General features: G+C 37.1%; 1 pseudogene; it reads left to right on the top strand.

Annotated features, from left to right (window-relative positions):
* The first annotated feature begins 4519 nt into the window (after positions 1–4519).
* LOC114681962 lies at positions 4520–15066 on the top strand (annotated as a pseudogene).
* Positions 15067–16673: the final 1607 nt, after the last annotated feature.

Here is a 16673-nt window from a genome sequence, read left to right as displayed (position 1 = left end):
GAGCCTACCTGCATAAGACTGCCCTAGGCCTTCTGCATATATGTTACAGTGTGTAACTTAGTCTTCTTGTGGACATTCCTAACAATGGGAGCAGGGTCTGCTTATGAACCCTTTTCCTCCTTTTGGGACTCTTTTCCTCATACTGGGTTACCTTGTCTAGCTTTAGTACAAGGGGAGGTGCTTAGTCTTACTCAACTTGATATGCAAGTTTTGTTGGTATCCATGAGAGGCTTGCTCTTTTCTGAATAAAAATGGAGGAGGAGTGGGTAGGGATATAGAGAACATGACGGAATGGAACTGGGAGGAGAAGAGGGAGAGGAAACAGCAGTTGGGAAATAAAAACAAAGAAAAGAAATGAAAAGAAAAGTTATTAACTTTTGGACCATCTCTCCAGACATTGCATAGAATCTTAATATACAATATAAACATAATTGCTTTTGCACTCACCTTTTCTAATGTTCTTTTCTAATCACTACAGTCATAGATTATCTGGTGTTATTTCTTCCTTTGACTGTTGTTCAAATCTAGATGGTCTTTTAATAATAATAATAATAATAATAAATAATAATAAAAACTCAGAGTCAGATATTGGAGAGAAAGCAGAAAGATCAGAGAAGCAGAGCAAGCCACACAAACCTCACCTCGCCAATCATCAGCCTATCCTGTTTCCATGAATCCTCAGACTGAAAGCCTCTGAGTCCTCACCTGAAAGGTCTCCACTGAACTGCTTTAGTTCCTGTTTCCTCATGCCTTATATTCCTTTCTCCACATTGCCACTACTTCCTGGGATTAAAGATGTGTGTGCTTCCCACGACTGGAATTAAAGGTATTTGCCACCACTGCCTGGCTCATTTCTAGTGTGGCCTTGAACTCACAGAGATCTAGAGGGATCTCTGCCTCCCAAGTGATAAGATTAAGGATGTGTGCCACCACTGTCTGCTCTCTATGTCTAATCTAGTAGCTGGCTCTTTTCTCCGATCCTCAGGGAAGCTTTATTAGGGTAGACACTGTATCACCACTTTGAAGTGTTTGTTATAGTGAAGGGCTAGTGGAGATGGAAATGCTAGATAAAGCTATGCTGAACACTGACACTCATTCTTCTCCAGTTGTGGTAAATCCCTCACAGGTTTGAGAATTTATAAGTAGTGGAATGAAATTTTTCAGACCATTGTCAAAAGAGACAAGAGTCTGGCACTGTACTTCTACTGAGAGATCAGATGCACTCAGTACCACTGGCTGTTTGAGAGAAGCAGGAAATGCGAGCTTAAAAGGGGGTCACTAGCTCTAATAAGACACCAAGCTGAGAACTTTATGGGGACAGAATTCCTTGTCATATGTATTTCAACAACAAAATACATAACTATACAATAATTAACAGTTATATAATAGCTTTCCTTTGAGATAGTAAATTTATTTCCCTGTGTTTTAGAAATGTCATTACAAATTCCAATGCAAATGCTAAACTTTTTGTGAAAGAATAAGTTCCACGCTTGTATAAACAACACAGTCAGAAGGTTCTGTCTTCTGCTTGCTGCACTGAAGTAAGTCCTCCAGCTGCTTCTTCTCTGGAGTTTCCCTTCCAGGAAGATGGAGCTCATGTCCTCCACATTCATTTCCTATCTGCTTTTTCAGAGACTTGTGACTCCATGAAGGCCCAAAACTCCATTAATCATCTGCTTGATAGAGTTTGGTAGTGCATGACCCCACCATGTAAAATAACAGTGTGGAATCCAAATCTGTGCTCCAGGGTGCAGAGGGAATTTGTTTTGTTATATCAGAGTTCATGTTATGATTTAATAAGCCATACGGAGCCATTAAAATACATGACCAAAATGGAAAGTGCCAGAACAGAATGAGGGAGAGTAGACAGTTGGATACATTCTGTGTAAAGGCAAAGGAATTATAACAGTTCATTAGGAGAACTTCTGTCTTTATTTAAGTCAGTGCAGAAGAAATGGTCTGTCATTGTCAAACACCTCCTTCTTCTGCTCACAGACTAAAAATGTGTGGCCATCATCATAGTATCTGCATGGAGAACAGATTTGCATACTTTAAAAAAGCACCATTTTTTTTTCTGAACACCCAAGTTTAAGGCTTTTTTCTATATAAAGACAACAAAACTTAAAATCTTTTTAGCTTCTTTGGTTTACTTTGAAATAACCCATAAAATCACTGCACTTTTGTAATGCAGCATCTGAAAATTGTATTCTGGTCAGTATTTCTGATAATTAATATTGATTTTCTCCTTGAAAGGACTTAGAATAAGGTAAGAGACAAGCCACTGGGAAAGTACATAAAGCTATATTAGTTTAATTGAGGTGAGGTGATCTACCCTAAATGTGTATGGTCTCGTTTCATGGGCTGAGATGAAGACTAAATAAAAAGGTGAAAGAAAGTTGAGCACCAGAATTTATCTGTCTGCTTCCAGACTGTGGGTGGATGTGACCAGGGGCTTCAGACTTGTCTGTGGTGACTGTGGGTGGATGTGACCAGGTGCTTCAGACTCATCTGTGGTGACTGTGGGTGCACGTGACCAGCTGCTTCAAGCTTCTGCCATGGTGACCTCTCTCTTCTCCATACTACATTATACACTCAAACTATGAGCCCAAAGCAACCCTCCCTCCCATGTTCCTTTTGTCACACACATTTTCAGAGTGATGAGAAAAGTAACTCTGTCCTTCATCATCATTAACCAACAATGATTCCCCTAACATATTTAGGCAATATAACAGAAATTCAATTAATGACTTCATTGGTCCTTCATAAAGGGTAAAAATGAAAATTACAATGCACTTGGCTCTTAAAGTGCATGTATAATTACTTGTTTGAAGAATCTGTCATTGAAACCCTCTATTCTTTCATTCAGCTTCGACAAAAATAAAAAACAAAAACCTATGCTGACATTGCCCTGAGCAAGTCAGGATTGCCATTGTCACAGACATTAATTTTCAGAGCAGCTGTGCACAACAGGCTGTTTCTGGAAAGCATATAGCTGCAGGCTGATGTGGAACTCAGGGGGTAATGCTATAAGCAGAGACACACAGTTCAGATGATGGAAATGTCAACACACAATGAAGTCATCATATGTATCTGTGATTAGAAAGAGCAGCTGGCCTCATAGTACAATTTAAACTGATTTGTGAAGGAGTGTTGAGGAATGTACTTCCTACTGGGATCCAAGGCCAAATTCCAGACCAGTGATGGTACAAAGTTCAAATTCATGTGATGGTAGCAGGATAGGAGCCTTTTAAAGAGTTCGGTGTTTTGTTTTTAACATAGGGAAATAGTTGGATAATGACTGAGAGAGTAAAATAAGAAACAGAAAAATATATGAAAGAGAAACAACCAATCATGGCTGCATATGAAGCTAAACCTGAAGATGGGAAAAGGTGTCTGAAGATGAAGAAGTCAATAGGCCCTGGCTGGGAGAAGTTGAGGAAGCCATTCAGTATCACTTTCATATCATATTCCATTTCCATAGACACATGATAGTCCATTTTCAAAGGAATTCAGCATCTGAATCCAGCATCTAAATCATCAAGACCTTTCAACAGACACATACCTTTAACAACAAAACACAGCTTTCTCCTTTTAATTCCCCTTTTGGCGTTACTAGCATTTCTTTTGAGACACAGTCTCCCTATCCTGCGAGAATAGTCTCAAGACTATGGTCTTACCTGCTTCAGGCTTCTGAGTATTGGAGTAAAAGTCAGGACCCACCATACTAGATTTCTTCTCTTCTTTTTTTATCCACTCAGCATCTTCTATAATGATTAATGTCAATTGTCAACTTTACTAGATTTAAAATCACCATGGAAACTTACCTTTAGGTATTTCTCCCAGTATGTTTCCACAAAAGATTGACTGAGTACAGAAAACCCATTCTGAAAAAGATTAACTGAGTACAGAAAACCCATTCTGAATTTAGATAGCATCATCTGAAAGGGCTGTGGTGTCTTGGACAGAATAAGAAAGAGAAAGTGAGCTGAAATCAGCATTCATCTCTCTCTGCTTCAAGATCAGATACAATGTGGCTAACTCTCTCAACATCTCCCACACCAAGATGGACTGTATCTACTTCAACTATAAAGAAAAACAAAACAAATCAAACCCTCCCTCCATGATCTAAGTCACACTTAGTGACAGACTCCTAGGCACTTGCATGGAATGAATTTATACTGCATGTGATAGGGACATCTGTCATCATAGACCAGAGCACACAAGGTGGAACCAGTTGCCAGAATGTCTAGTATTTGTTATGTAGTCCCCTCCTACACTGTACTAAAGTTCTGTGTATCTAATAGCATATGGAAAAAGTGATGTCGGGTTATGAAACACATTGTGCCTCAGTCTTCCTTCCCTGTAGAAACAGAAAAGTGTAATTGGAAAAGCCATGATAACCTGAATGTCTGTATTCAAGCCACTGAAGAATGCAGCTATGAGCCAATAAGATATAAAGCCCTTCCAAGAAGCATAGTAGTAAGATTGGATTCTACAGCTACAATCAAGCTTCCACATGATGGCAGTCATACAGATTGCCCTCACAGCCATCTCCTCAATGTCCTTGTGCCTCAAAACTACAGGACTGCTCCCGTGTTCTGAAAACAGAAAGAGAATCAACAGTTGTGGTAAAGGTGCTAAGTATCTCAGTAATTTGTTACTCTATTTTTAATAGGGCCTCCTAGATGGGCATGATGGTTTACACCTGTAATCCCAATACTTGGGCAGCTACAGCAAAAAAGATTGAGGATTCAAAATGAATTTGAAAAACATACCTTCAACAACCAAAACTAAGTAGATAGAGATAGCCATTTATATCCAAATAGCAAAATTGTATTACATTGCATTATGACAACTTATATTTAAATAACCAGCATATGAAGAAAACAGTATTTTTTCCCATGGCCAGCCTGAAATTATTCCCATGGCATGATAAATGATTGCATAATGGTGGGAGGATGAGGCAGGTACAAGTAATACATGTTTCTAATGTTCTCATCAATTGTTGAGATATAAACTAAACTAAAAAGTAAGCTAATTGAACTCATCATGCCAAATCAAATAGACTACTGTAGCTAAAAGTTTTCTTGTGTCCCACCTGATCTGCAGCCACTCAGACCCAAGTAAACACACAGAGGCTTATATTAATTAAAACTGCTTGGCCATTAGCTCAGGCTTACTACTGACTAGCTCTTACACTTAAACTCAGCCCATTTCTGTTAATCTATATGTTGTCACATGTTCCATGGCTTTACCTGTGTTCCATTACACGCTGCTCCCTGGACAGCTGGCTGGTGTCTCCTGACTCAGCCTTTCTCTTCCCAGAATTCTCTTTGTCTGCTTATCCCACCTATACTTCCTGCCTGGCTACTGGCCAAACAGTGTTTTTTTTTTAACAAGTGTACAAAAGCATTATCCCACAAAAGACTACTTTTTCTGTGACATGGAAAATGTGCATCTGATGAATTCATCAGTGAGTAGCTAAAAATGTTTGTACTAAAAAGTGAAACAGTACTTTGCTTATGCACTTATGTGCTAGGAGAGGTGCAAGACCCAAAGTTAATCTGTAAGCCCCACCCATCTAAGGATCAGGTAACTTCCTGGAATGCTGAGAAATGTAGTTCTTGGAAAATAATAATGCCTCATGAGAAAATACAGTAGCAGTATTGGTTTGTCCTTATAAGCTCCTGCAAAACGTGCCTGGAGACCATACAGCTGGGAATTCCAGAGAACGGTCCTACCAGAGTCTATCTTGGTCAGTATTTAATTATAGCTTGCTTTGAATTTGGCTCAAATGGTGGAACTGTTTTTTCTCAGGCAAGTCTCATGATTACCAGAGACAAACAATAATATCTATTCTAAATAGATACACACCACCCTTTTACCTTAATTGACTTCTTTCTACATGGTTTTGTGCTGACTAGCTGAACATTCATAATGAGTCTAAAAATGTTCTTTCCTTCACTCATTCCTCCTTTTTCACTAAAATTTCAAAATTTCTCTTTTGTTTTATTTAAAAAGAAACCAAGACAGTAGATTAGGCCTGGTGGGTTAAAAATAACACCCCCAGTAGATGAGACAATGTCAAAGAAATTGGGGTCTGGAGTAGGTATAATACTACAGGATTAGAACCACTGGGGCAGAAGAAAGAGTCCCTGTCTTATAAGAGCTTTGCAAGTTGGCAGCAAGTTGGCATTCCATATTTGGAATTATTCTGATACCAAGGACTTCCAACAGAAGTGAACATGCCTGGGAATGAAGGGAAGTATATGGTAAAAGTTTCCAGGGAAGCTGGAGATCTTTATACAGATTCAGCAGCATAGACTCTTCCTATGTTAACAGTGTTCTTCAAAGGAGCCCTGTAAGTTAGTGCTTACATATGTACACTAACTCCCTCCTAGAGTGTGTGCCTATAATTCTGATAATTTTAATTTCCAAATGTCACTCATTCTTTCAGCTGTAAAGGTCACTTTTTGCAGAAAGAATTAAGTGTGGTAGTACCTTATACAAGCCCAAAACTTGGGAGGGAGAGGAAGCAGGATGAGAAGTTCAAGGCCATCATCTAGAATGTAAATTTGGAACAATCTTGGGCTTTAAGAGACACTGTCTTTAAAACACAAAACCAACAAAAGAATTGCTTAATAGCTACAGAAATTTGCCATTTTAAACCTTTCCAATAACTGAGAATGTATAATATATTAACACATATTTGCATATGTGTTAGTGAGTAGATGACACCACATCTGTGTGAATCACAGGGAAGAAAGATATATAGAGCTAAGACAACAAAAACTGACAAGCATAGCTGAAAATAAATAGTTTAATGAAATATTAGAAGGCAGTTTATTGTCATCTACTTAGGAAACTTTAAAATCCCAAGTTGAGAGCTATCAGTATCATTTGTTGTCCTGTCTCTGTGTAATGAGAAAGTGCAGGGCTTGTCTCAAGTCCTGGCTAGAGTAGTCTGTGAGGCTGGATCATCTCAGTTATCCACCTTGAAATTGTCCTGAGCAGTTCATAGTCCAAAGCCAATATTTGAGTAGTGTTTTTCAGCTTCATGTCATTACTACAATACAGGTGGAAATGTTGTTATAGGGCCCCATCCTCCTTTGGAGACTTCATAGGTTGCTATTAGGGATGGTTATGGTTCACTGAAGAAAACCTAAACATTTTAAATGTCATATGCAACAGATCTCAAAGAGGTTGAAGGACCATAATTTGTTATGTGCTTCTAGAGTATAAAAACTTAATTTCTAGTTACCTGATACAGACTCAAACCTGAAATCATGTACAATATGCTAAATGAAGCCTTTTACTAGAATTAGTAATGATTATGATTATTATATATGACATTATTAATATCATGAAAAAAGTTTAACTACATATGTTAATCTTATAAATTTTGAAATAGTATTTATACCTTAAGAAATGTTTTAAAGAATCAAAATAAAATTAAACAATTATGAGATTACTGGCAATAGAATAGTCCCTTAATATTGGTATTTCTTCTGTTCCATATCAGGTTAATCTTTTGATGTGAGACAGAGATTTTGGATTTTCTTTTAACAAGCATGCTTGGGTTTAAAGAAGAAGACAGCAACACTCCAGTTCAATGCCGCTTTTAATTTCTAATTGAACTGGGACTACAAAAAGAACATTTCAATTATATATCTGTAGAGAAGAGCAGAAACAAACATTTGGAAAGATTTATGAATTTTTTGATATACAAATAGGATAATTTACTCCCTCTTGGGACATTTTCTGGATGATTTGTTCTTTTTCTTTAGATGTCTCATTTGTCCAGTGGTCTTCACTTTCCTTAGTTAGATGTCTTCATTCTCCTGAAAAGACAAAAGCAAAACCTGCCCCCTCCCTAAATTAGGGGATGTTCCCTTTTGACAAGTTATATTTGATCAAATGAAAAGCATTTGTTAGTCTTATAAGTTAGTTTAAATCAAATGGTCACACTGATGAATTATCACCCCTTCTAATCAAGAGGTCTCTCTTGTTCTAATATAATCTTTATCAATTTTGAGGGCATCCATAGCCTTTTTTTTCTCCTGTGGAAACAAAAGCAAAACCTTTTCCCAAGCATAACACATGTCCTGGTTTTCATTCTGAGGTCAACATATCTTTAAAGTATACAGGTTGATTTAATTCAGCAGTTGTTTTCTATTATCCAATGTCTCTCTGCAGCTGTTGTTCTTTTCCCATTAGCATTTAGAAAATTTAAAGTTAATAAAGCATTGTACAATCCATCTCCGGGAGTCTTTATTATCCCTTTCTGTTTATTAAGCATACCTTTTAGAACTTTTTATAACTGCTTTCACTACAGAATTGTGTAATATACTTGTAATACCTTTTACAATGTAATACACAAAAAATGTTTCATTTTACTGGAGACATATATTAGATCATTGTCTGTCTTAATTTGTACAAGTATTCCCATGATGGCCATAACTTCTAATAGATGTGTCTTTACAGAATCGGCATTTTCAGAACTCAAAGCAGTTGCCCTTTGAAAACCTGAATATGTATCTATGGTGTGGTGTACACATTTTCCAACTGCAAAATAAAACATACCCATTTGTCAAATGTCATTTTTGAGGACCTTTTGGGTTACTTCCTGCAGGTAGTGAAGTTTGGTTATTCAAAGAATAAGTAGGACATTTCCTAACAATTTCCTTGACTTCTTGTCAATAGATGAAAAAATCTTTTTTCAAACCCTTGCTACTGACATGATGTTTCTTATGAAATTCTGAGGCTTCTAGCACATTTTCTACCAATAAGTTGATCAATTTCATCATTACCTTGTGCTAGAGGGCCTGGTAGACCCATATGGACTCTGATATGTTTTATATAAGGGATTATTTCTATTTCTGATTATTTCTTGTAATTGCACAAATAACAGTGTCAATTCTGAATCATCTGGAATAAGTTCGACAGTTTCAATATATAAAATAACTCTTTCTGCATATTGAGAGTCAGTAGCTATATTAAGAGGTTCTGGAAAATCTAGTAATTTCATCAGGATAGCATGTAATTCTAACTTTTGAACAGAATCATAAGGGCTTTGAGCCACTTTACTTAAATTTCCTGACTTATAATCTGACTTTCCTGAATTGTTTCAATCAGTATAGAATGTCAGGGCTCCAGAAATTGTTGTTCACTTATTGCTAGTCTCTCCAAAAAATTACTGCAAGCTCTTTGCCAATGTTAATTTTCTGCTCATACAGAGGAAATTTCAACATTAGTAAAAGGTACTACAATTTTTTCTGTGTCTTTTCCTGCTAATTGATGAGGTCCCAACTTTCCTTTTAGAATCAACTCAGAAATATTTCTTGTATAAATCTTTAATTTTTTACTCTATTTGTTTGGCAAAAATATCCATTTAAAATATTATCTTCTCTCTGCATTAGAATTCCAATAAGAGAACATGTAGAAGGCAAGATAACCAGAATCAATCAAGGTCTGGAACCAAATGATCTACATGTACATCCCTTAATTTCTTTTCTACCAAAGCCAATACTTTCTTAGCCTCAGCTGATCTTTTTTTTTTTTTTTTGGACTATTCAAGTCCTTGTCACCTTCTAAGTTTAGAAACAAATTACTCAGATCTTGAGTTGTTAATCTAATTGTGGGCCATAGCCAGTTAATGTCTCCCAGCAATTTTTGGAAAGTCATTAGGAGTCTGGAACTGATCTCTCCTGATTTGTACCTTTTGGTTTCAAATTTTTTGTAAAACTATTTTATATCCTAGGTATTTAATAGAATCTCCCCCTTGTATGTTTTTAGGACCAAGGCAATATTTTTCGTTATTGCTTCAAAATTTTCTCTAAAGTATCTACATTTGAATCAGCTAGTAAGATATTGTCCATATAATGGTAAATTATAGTTTGAGCAAACTGCATGAATCATTTCCCATGGCTGTCCTCCAAAATACTGGCACAGGGTGAGTCTGTTTAACATCCCTTGTGGGAGAACCTTCCATTGATATTTCTTCACAGGCTGATAATTATTATATGTAGTCACTGTGAAGTCAAATTTTTCCCTAATCTTTTCTTGTAAAAGTATAGTGAAGAAACAGTCTTTTAAATAAATAAATATAATAAACCATTGGTTAGGTAATAGAGAAGGAATGAGAATTCCAGGCTGCAAAATGCCCATTGGTTGAATCATCTTAATAGTAGCTCTTAGATCTGTCACCATTCTCCATTTTCCAGATTTCTTTTTAATAACAAATACAGGAGAATTTCAATGACTATTTGATTCCTCAATAAGTTGAGCATTTAGCTGCTCCTGTACCAATTTTTCTAAGGTCTGTAATTTTTTTGATGTCAAAGGCCATCATCTCAACCAGACAGGTTTGTCAGTCAATCATTTTAAAGGTATGGAGGGCTGTTGGTACTTTTGAAAAAACAACAGCTCTTGTGCCTTGTTTTTGTACAACCAAAATGGTCAGTGACTGCTCTTTATAATACCTTTTAATAGTTTTTCCCAGAAACATACATTAGTTTATGGTTTGTTTCTGAGACTGGAGGAATGTTAATCTGGGTATTCCATTGCTGTAACAAATCATGCCCTGATTAGTTCATTGCTATATTAGCCAGATAGGGCTTTAGTTTTCCTCTCTGTCCTTCTGGGCCTATACATTCAACCCACTCATCTTTGTTTCACCTGAGATAAAGTTCTAATCCTTAAATGCTGAATGTTTACCTTTTGAAGAGGCCAATTTTGATGCCAGGATTTGTGTGCAATTACTGTTAAATCTGCCCCTATGTTTAAAAAACCTTCAATTACAATGCCATTTATTTGGACCTTGAGCTCTTGTCTTTGATAATTTATGAAAGTGTTCCAACATATTCACTTTCTGGTTTCTCCTGATATTTTTATTTTCTCTTCTAATGCTTTTCTACCATCCAGAGAAGTGTGTTTTTTTGTTTTGTTTTGTTTTGTCTTTTACAATGGGCATTAAGTCTTTTAATTGCTATGAGGAGGGGTTTTCCCCATTGTGATAGGGAATGACTGAACAAAATTTCACATGGGAGCCTGTGAGAGACTCTGAAGCTGTTTCCCAATGGTAAAGGGTTACCTTTTGTGCCCCTTGTTGATCTGCATTCATTGGTCAATGTCAGCCTTTGTCAAACCTTCTGCATATTCCAGAAGGCTGGAGCTTTCTATTTAGGTTATCTCTAGAAAAAAAAATATATTGTTTCTAGGAATGCCCTGCCTACAATCCCTTTTTAGATGACCTTGTTTACCATGATTGAAATGTGACATTTTTGATTTTTCTTCAAGCCTCTCCTTTCTAAGTATAAACATGGTTATGAGAGACAATATTGACTGTATGTTGGATCCAATACTTCAAGGGTGCCGATCTTACCTTTAAAGGCCCAATTACCCTTTTTCATTGTGGATTATCATTTTCAAAAAACCAAAGCCAAAAATTCAATTAATGGTCATCTAACATCTGAATCTGATATCATTCTATTTACAGCTGAAGTCAATCTTTGCAAAAAAATCAATGAAGGCTTCTTTTGGGCCTCTTATAATTTTAGTAAATGGCTCAGATATCTTTCATGATTTTTGAATCTTGTCCTAAGCATTCAAAGCTGATGTGTGGCATAGGAACAATGTGTGATCATCAAATGTAACCTGTCTTTCCACATCAGCCTAACAGCCCCACCAAGGATCTGTTCTTAGAAATCTCATAACCTCTTACCCTACCTTGTTATTCAATGGCCCTAGCTTTATCTCCCCACCAACTGTTCCACTGTAGTTGAGGACCATATTTCAATATTGCTATAACTAAATCTTTTCAGTCTTGTGCTATAATTGTGTTCCAAGTGGACCATAAATCTAACATCTGCTTCACAAAAGGTGAATGCATGCCATATGAGACTATTGCTTCCTTAAATCTCTTCAAATCTAACATTTCTATAGGTTCCCATTTGACTCATAAATAGCTTTGGGAATACCTGTCATCTGGTTGTCATTCTTGAAGAACTGGATAAATTAAAGTTGGTTTTCTAATAACCTTGGGCTTCACCCCTTCAGTTTCATAATGCCCTGGTGTGATAACTTCTGCTGTAAACATCTCTGTCTGCATGTGAATATTTTTCTTAGTTCCACTAGTCTGTCTTTCTGAAGATTTTATCTTATCTGTCAATTTTTCATATTTGACATTGATATCAAACAATTTTTAGGGACAAAATGAGAATTACCAAATTGTTAATTGGCATTGTGTCAATCCTGTCTAGGTTAATTAACCCTTCATCTAATTGTTGCATTTTCAAATCATCCACTGAAGAACTATAAAGAGCTCTAACTCAGTCCATCATAATGATTCCCATTTTTAACCTCTTCAACCTCTTCTCTCTCCTTTCTTAAATATAATCCCCCCTTTAAGAAGTCCCAGTTGTTTCATCAACTCTGCTGACAATGACAGTGAAGTGTGAGGCTTTCTGTCCCTGTATAGCACATCTGGGCAGAGAACACAGGCAGTGCACAGCCTGGCTGAGGACAGCTGCCACTGATAGCATGTTACTGGCCTGATGAGGGTGTTCAGGGGAAGCCCACAACCCATAGGGGAAAAGGAGCCAAAGAGCTAGTCATCTGAATGGCAGACACAGGAAATGTGGAGAAGCAGCATGTGTAATGAGTAGGCAGGAAGTGAAAGCACAGACCTGCCTGGAGGCAGAGGTAGCGAGTGGTGAGGGACTAACTCTAGTGGAGTTTGGGGCTTGTGGAGTTTGCTGTAGAGAGGCTACAACAGGAAAATTCCAGACTCACTCAGAGCACTTGAGGAAGAAAAGGAAAAGCTACCAAGAAGCACAGTGCGTTCACTGGGTACAGTTCCCATGTGCAACTCCAGCTGGTGTTGGTGGCTGCAAAGCCATGGGGAAGGAGCTACCTAGTGAATTCATGCCCTAAGTTGGACTTCAGGTGAAGCATTAATCTAGTTAATCTTATCAAAAAAAGTCAGGAGTCAGATATTGGGGTACAGACCTGAAAGATCAGAGAAACAGCAGAGTAGTCAAAGTTACTTCCTACATCTCTGGTTCCTCCATCCATAAGGGCCAAGATTCCCTCTCTGCCCCTCCTTATGACTCTCTTCTCTCTACAGTCTTTCAAACCTCTATGATGAATTTTGGTCAGCCAGTGGCTGGCCCTGTCCCCTAACTTCAAGCAAGCTTTATTTGTCAGAACACAACCAAAATATCATGCAACACTGCAAAGCAAAGCTGCCTGGCCCAGTGCTTCAGCCTCTGGCCTCTTACCATATTACAGTGCTCAGGAAAATAGCTCAAAGTGTGAATAGAGGCCTCAGGTCATTGAAGGGGTTGTTCAACCTGAAACTTGAAAGGCTTCTTGGTAATGCATTCATTTTTCATTGTTAAAGAAGATGATTCTTTTCAATTGTAAAGCCATATTATAGTATCTGAGAATGTGTTCACACAAATCCTCAGCCAAGGCAATCAGTATGCAGCATTAACCACAATTCTTCACTTCACTTTAGAGGTAGGATATCTATCACCTTCCCGAATTTTAGGTCCTGGAAGGTTAAAGAACATCTGTTTGAGGTCATGATTTTTTTATAAGAGATTAATGGATCTGTAATGTCACACTCTGCTTGACTGTATCAGATAATACATTAATCACTGCATAAGCCTAGACCCAGTAGGTGCATGAATTTATTTTACTCTAAGAAATTCATCCACTTCTTCCTTCTTGGTGTCTTCATCTCTTTGGTTCTTTCTTTCTTTTTTTTTTTAATTTATGAGCACAGTTTCTTACTAGAAGACTCAGCATAACTTTCTGTCCATGGTGTTCCAACTTTCTCAGTTTTATTATGACACATGCTTTCAAAACATACTCTTATTTAAATATAAGAAGAATTGGTACTGTAGCTCTGTTGGTAGATAACTAGGTTAACATGCACACAAAAAAAGTCCTGGCCTCCATTTGCAACAATGCATAAATCCTGTTCAGTGGTTCATGCTTGTAATCTCAGCATGCAGATGTGGAGGCAAGCAGAATAGAAATTCTGTATCATCCTGTATTGCTTACTTTGTCACTCTGAAATACAGAAGTTCTTATCCAAACAAACAAAATATTGGTTACTCTCATTTTAATATTTATGAACAGATATATTGACCATACAGACAAATGACAGTTTTAAAGTTTAAAAATCCTTGTGATATGAGAGAGCTGCCTGTGGGCTGCACCACCACCACCACTGCCACCCAGTGGATTCTATCCCAAAGACCCACTCCACCATCCAACCCTACCCACTTCATCATACTCTATGTGGCCAGCCCTTCCCCTCAACTCTAGAAGACTCCATTAATCCACACCAGTGAAAAGAACAGGTGAGTCATTGGCCTGCCAGCTAAGCTGCCTAATTCCACTAAAATCAGGAAAAAGACAAGGCTGTCCACTCTCTTCACATCTATTCAATACAGTACTCCAAGTACTAGTATCTAGAGCAGTAAGACAAGAAAAGCAGATAAAGTGGATATAAATTAGATAGGAAGAAGTCAATATTTTGCTATTTGCAGATGATATGATAGTACATATAAGTGACCCCTAAAATACTACCAGTGAGCAGGCAGCAACTACAATTGGTTCTTGAAGCTGCTGCGAAAGCTGATGAAGCACTAAAAGCCAAAGAAAGGAATGAAGAAGAAAGCAAAGAGAAGAAAAGAGGAAGACCAAGCCACCCTGGTGGGACGAGTAAAAAGAGTTAAAGAAATCAAAGCCATTGAAAGTGATTCTTTTGTTCAGTAGACATTCAGATCAAGTAAAGAAGTCAAAAAGTCAGTAGAACCAAGTGAAGTGAAGCATGTGACTCCAGCATCAGGACCAGCATTAGTAGCTGCTGACCCACCCAGCATCGGAAAGGAAATAGACCCTGACATCATCCCCACGGCCATCAAGTACCAAGATGACAATCATCTGGATTATCCAAATTTATTTATTGAAAAAGCTGAAGCTGAAGAAAAGTGGTTCAAGAGATTAATTGCTCTCCGACAGGAAAGACTAATGGGCAGTTCTGTGGCCTGAGGAAGATATTTACAGTTGAATTGACAGAAGCCTTGAAAATTTAGGTTTTTAAATACCAATATTAACTTTTACTCTTCAAAACAATTTAGTCAGTTACATAGAAAGAAAATCTCATTTCTTCTCTTGTGTTCAACTGAGTATTTGTTGATTCAAATCAAACATTGGGAATAGTGAATCTATTGTAAAAAGGTATGTGTGCATGAACGTATTATCCTGTTAATAAAGCTAATCATAAAAAAATACTACCAGTCAAAAATATGACTGAGTATAAGATTAATTTAAAAAAACATATGCATCTGATAAATGGGCTGAGAAAGAAATCATGGGAAAAATACCCTTTATAATATCCACATGCAATAAAAAAATAACTTGGGGTAAACCTAACTAACAAATGAAAGACTTGTATGATAAAAATTATAAATCTTTGAAGAAAGAAATTGAAGATGATATCAAAAGATAGAAAGATCTCCCAGGCTCATGAATCGCTAAAATTAACATAGTAAAAGTGGCCATCTTAACAAAAGTAGTCTGAAGGTTCAATGCAATCCCTGTCAAAATTCAAACAGAAATCTTCACAGAACTTGAAAGAACAATACTCAAATTCACATAGAGAAACAAAAACCTAGGATAAGTAAAACAATAAAGGAACTTTTGGTGGTATCACCATCCTTTATTTCAAGCTCTCCTATAGAACTATCATATTTAAAAAAGCATGATGTTGGCACAAATACAGACAGGTGGATCAATGGAATCAAATTAAAGACCCTAACATAAATCCATAAACCTGTGAACACCTGATTTTTGAGAAAGAAGCCAAAATTATACAATGGAAAAGAGAAAGCATCTTCAACAAATGATTCTGGCACAACTGGATGTCATCATGTGGAAGAATGCAAATAGAACTTATCTATCACGTTGCACAAAGTTCTAGTCCAAATGGATCAAAGACCTCAACATAAATTCAGTTACACTGAACCTGATAGAAGAGAAAGTGGGAAGTATCTTTGCTGAGTGCAGTGGCAGAGGAGACAACTTCCTGCATATAACATCAGTAGCACAGACACTGAGACTGACAACTAATAAATAGGACCTCATGAAACTGAAAAGATTCTGTAAAGCAAAGGACACTGTCAATAGGACAAAATGGCACCCTACAGAATGGGAAAAGATCTTCATTAACCCCACATCTGACAGAGGGCTGAACTCCAAAGTATATAAAGATCTCAAGAAATTAGACATCCAATTTTTTTTTTAAAAAAAATGGGGTATTGATATAAACAGAATTCTCAGCAGAATTTCAAATGACTAAGATACACTTAAAGAATTGTTCAACATCCTTAGCCACCAGGGAAATAAAATGTAAATGTCTCTGATATACCATCTTACTCCTGTTAGAATGGTTAAGATAAAAAACACAAGTGACAGCTTATGTTAGAGAGGATGTGGAGTAGGGGGAACACTCCTCCACTCCCAGAGGGAGTGAAAACTTGTATAGCCACTTTGGAAATCAATATGGCAGTTTCTCAGAAAATTGGGAATCAATCTACTTCAAGACTCAGCTATATCAATCTTGATCATATAACCAAAGGATACCCAATCATACCACA

Source organism: Peromyscus leucopus, chromosome 1 (genome assembly GCF_004664715.2).
Source record: "Peromyscus leucopus breed LL Stock chromosome 1, UCI_PerLeu_2.1, whole genome shotgun sequence".
NCBI classification, from domain to species: domain Eukaryota; kingdom Metazoa; phylum Chordata; class Mammalia; order Rodentia; family Cricetidae; genus Peromyscus; species Peromyscus leucopus.
Note: the sequence above shows the minus strand (reverse complement) of the source record. Positions and strands in the feature narration are given on the sequence as shown.